Source organism: Solanum dulcamara, chromosome 9 (genome assembly GCF_947179165.1).
Source record: "Solanum dulcamara chromosome 9, daSolDulc1.2, whole genome shotgun sequence".
In the NCBI taxonomy this organism is placed as follows: Eukaryota; Viridiplantae; Streptophyta; class Magnoliopsida; order Solanales; family Solanaceae; genus Solanum; species Solanum dulcamara.
In genome coordinates, this window is record NC_077245.1 from 71,019,378 (window position 1) to 71,024,331 (window position 4,954).

Below are 4,954 nucleotides of genomic sequence, written 5' to 3' on the forward strand. Positions count from 1 at the left end.
TATGTTATAGTATGTATTGATGAAAAATGAAAGTAAAATCTATCCAAATGTTGTATTCGTGAAAAAAAATAATTGTGAATATCCATAATAAGTGAAATTTTCCTAATAACTAACTAGGTAATTAGCTTAGCAACATGGACATTGCCTTTAAATTGGTATAACTTACAGAAATTACATAGTGTTAAAAGTAAATTATATTTTATTTCTATTTTTTTTTTAAATTACAATTTTTTTTATTTTTTGAGAAACTCAGATACATAAGTCATCTTCCCTGATACATAGTGATGCTTTTAATGTTGTTGCGGTAAAAAGGAAAATTAACGGAAGATCTGTTAATTGAATATTCTGTTACCTTTAAAAAGGGAAAAAAGTAAATTAAGAAAGCATAAAATTATGGGAAAACTTTATTGGCAATGGGATTCAATCCCTGACAAATTAAAACATGCTAGTACAATTCAAAATTCTACTTTCGATTTTTTAAAAAAACTCTTAATTTTTGAATCAAAATTGTCGACAAATTGTACTAATACAACATGAACCTGTTGATCTTATTGAGACATTTTGAAATCTGAAAAAGTAAGGTGAGGTATGAACGATTCAAAAGTGATGAAATTGTTGGTCAAAATACGGGAGTTGGTGGTGGTTCCGATAAGGGCTTTGAGTCAAGATCCATGGATGGCGCCATAGTTAAAAGTGAAAAAAAGTTACGAGAGTTGGTACAAAACAAAGAAGAATGTGTAGAAGGATTTCATCATGACATTTTTTTCTTTCAACAAATCAGATTGTTGATTTTTTTCTCGATTTTTGGTTGTTCATCTTTTTTTTGATACATATAGGTTCAGATTTTTAATGTATCTAGTTATTTTTCTTTCTTAAATTAATGTATCATGTCTTTGTTTCAATATTATGATGCCTTACATTTTTATCATGCACAATATATTGTGTTCAAATATTAGTTTTGATACACAACCTTAATTTATTAAAACACAAATTATTATGTATCGTGTTCATAATTATTTATTTGATACATAACTATTACAAATTTTATTATTTTTTACTATCAGATAGTTACACCTTAACTTATTCAACTAGAAGGTTATGTATCTGTAGACATTATCAAATATAATTGTTGATATATAAACACTAATATTTTTATAACAATATCAGTTTGTTGTTAATCTTTTTCCGATATGAGTTTTGAACATGATACATAAATTTGAATTTATAATAAATGTATCTGATACATAACGACTACCAGTAATGTATCTATCTCAAATATAACATCTTATAGGAAACAATTACCTATTTAATGTATCTAGTAGAAATATCGTACTTAACAATTCAAACAAGGTATATAAATAGTAATGTATCATGATAAGTTTATCCATCTCGAAAATACAATTCATATGCAATGTATCATATACATTAATTTAAGAAACAAAAACAATTAGATACATTAAAAATGTGAACCTATATGTATCACAAAAAAATGAACAACAAAAATCGACCTTCATCCATATGTATCATTAATTCTTTAAGATGGAAAAACTAAAATAAAAAAATAAAAAAATAAAGTGATGGAAAGGAATCTACCTCTTGAATAACTTGAAATCATTAATTGGAAAGAGAAAATATTTGAAATTCAAAAATAGATTAATAGATGTAAGTGTGGAGAAATTTGTGAAGTGAAAAAAGGAAGGAAATCATGGATATGGTATTTTGAATTGATGTATCCGAAAAAAAGAATGATGGGAGCAAAAGAAGGTTTTTTTGATATTTTTTGAAATGATAGGAAAAATAAAAAAAAATATGGTAAAAAGAGGTGTATAGTTAAGTAATTTTTCCTTTAAATTGTCCCCTTTTTTTCTCTTTTTCCTTTGGGTGCAAATGTCTTTTTTGCTTTTTTCCCATACATTTACTTAGTGGGCTGACTTGGGCCAGCAGAAAGATTGCAACTGGGCACAAGTGCCCAGTGAATTAAGATACCACTAAGTTGGTGGATTATCCCTCTTTTTTATATAACAAAATGTATTCAATGTAATTTCATAAGTAGAGTGTAGTAAGGGAAATATACATAGACTTTATGCTTATTTTTATAGGGTAGAGAGGTTTATCCGATGGATAAAGGAAAACAAGAATTCGAGTGTGGTAGCAAGCAAATACGACAACAAGATAGTAAGATACAAAACACATGAAGAAAATGAATAGCCAAAGATAGTACTAAGAGCCTTCTTGGATTGACTTTTAGTTTTTGACTTATAAGTCAAATGTCGTAAGTTAGAAATTTTAATATATGGCTTTTGGCTTATTTTTGTCATTTTAGCTTAAAACTAAGTGCTTATAAACACTTTTATAGTTTATTCAAGCACTTGAAATAAGTCAATCCAAACAGCACAGTTAAGAAAACGAAAACTATGTGATTAGTAAATAAAATAAAAAATGAATCATCTTAGAGCTCAATAGTTGTATCCAAATTGATTGTAATACAGTTTTTTTGGGGATGCTTTGGATGAAAATGACTTAACACCACCCACTAGTTCACCAAATCAAGCAATTTAAACTTAAAAGAGTCACAAAATAGATTGATAATATATGTATTATGTAGTATCATTTAACCATCATACTTTATAGAATTATTTGTATAGGACTTATGTCTTACCCTGCTTGGTTTAGTGCAAATAATTGTCTATGTGAACTACAAGGGGAGAAAAGCGTCTTAACAAAAATTTATTTAAAAATTCATTAAAATTACAACAAATAATAGATATGAATCCATAAGTTTAGGCATATAACGAATTTAATGTCAAAAATATAAAAGGTTGAATCTGTAGAGCTCAAATTTTGAATTCGCTTCTAAATTAGTGATATCCTAAACTCAATGAAATTCTGAATCTACCATTGAGTTACCTCCCAATTCTTGATTGTTAATTACACTATATATTATTTTAGGTTATCAAACTTATCTAAAGACACTGGCATTGCATGTGACAATCAACCTAGTCTCAAGTATTTTTTATTATATTATTGGAACAAAATAACAATACAGAATGAAATGACATATAAAGCCATGATCTAATAGATACACATAGAAATGGTGGAATAATAAGTGCAAAATATTTTTATGAGATTTATAGATCACATATTCAAATCGTAGAATCACTAATTAATATTTGTGTTAGGATATGTTGTGCTTACATCAGATCCTTCGTTATGCGTTTTTTTTTGAATTTATATGGATATGGGATATTTTGTTTGGAATAATAATACCTTAACATGCACTCTATCTTTAAATGATTCCTTCATTTTTAATCTTTCTTTTTAAGTATAGTAATTATTTTGTTTTTAATGAAACTAAAGGAATAGTTTTTGAATTTAATACTTCCAATAATTAAAGAATAAAAAAGAAACTATGAACTGTTAAGCCTGTAACCTACTGGTACGACACTTTTAAACCAAAAATTAATCATTAAAAATGAAACAAAAAAATGACACTTTTTTAAGGTTTCTCTTTCTCTTTCTCTTTATTATGTGTCCAAATCCATATAGTCATAGGTATTTGACCAAGAAAGGAGCCAATTTGCCTGACTTTTGGCATGTGATTGAACTTTGAAATATGTATATAAGGTTATGATTAAACTAATCTTTCTGATTTAATTATGATGAATTATATTGTAGTACGTGGATCTTTAATATTTTCTTTAAGATATAATACTCAAATTCTTAAGTACAAAAGAATATAGTAATTAGGTACCATACTTTACTAAATATCATGCAAGTTACATTTTAAAATGTGGGCAACTTGAGATTTAATTATTTATATTTAACACTTTCCTTAATCCAATGTATGATACATCTTTCCTGTATTAGCAAGTGGATATCTTGGTTTCATCCAATCTTTGACACAATTTGCTACGTCACTCTTACAACTTGACATTATTTTAACTATAATATAATATGTATTATATATTATATGACATAGTATATTATGATTTATGCACACACCTATGTGTGTTTGTGCATGTATAATGTAAGTAAACATACATACATGTATTAGACAGATGGGGACTTGACCAAAGCCATAAAATCTCATTCATATTTCCGACGTTTACGTGATTAACTTATCTATATATTTGGTGTTTAAAAATACACACATTTTTTTCCATAAAAATTCTATTTACTATATATAAGTGTTCAATCAAAACATATCATAGTTCGAAAGTCTAAATCTGATACTCCTTCTGTCCCATTTTAGTTGTCATGGTAAGATTTTAATTAGAAACATTATTTGATTAATATATCCCTTATTAATTCTTTAATTTTTATCTATTTACATGCTTCTTAATTCTAGAATAACTAATGTTAAAGGCAAAATTGGAAAAAGATAATTAATTCTCTTTTGATTGTTTAAATTGATAAATATTTTTAATAAATATGACAATTAATATGGAATGGAGGGAGTAATAAAGGAGTGTATATGGTGCATTAATTATGGGGTGGGGTGAGAATTTTTTAATTTTGTTTTGAACAGTGCCTTTCCCCTTTGATGGATACGTTTTTTGTGTGATTCATGTGAAGTGGACTTTATCATCATTTTTTATTATTTTTATATATAATATTCATAGCTTAAAAAATAGCCAAAAAAAAATGTATGACCTTTGACATTATTCAAAGCAACCTATATTTTCTTTACACGAGAATAATAATTGTAGTATCATTTTTAATTTTTCTTTCATCTGATCTAAAGAAAATCAATAGTATTTTTACTTTTATCTTTCACACAATTGGTAGTAGAGGTAAGAGCAAGCTTCATCCTCATAGTAATAGTTAACAACTCCTAAAAAAATATAGAAATTAACTAACATAGACAGGACATCATGATTATCAAAAATATAAAAATATTAATGATGAATATATTTTAAAGTTGAACAACAAATTTCATCGTTAATCCTATTTA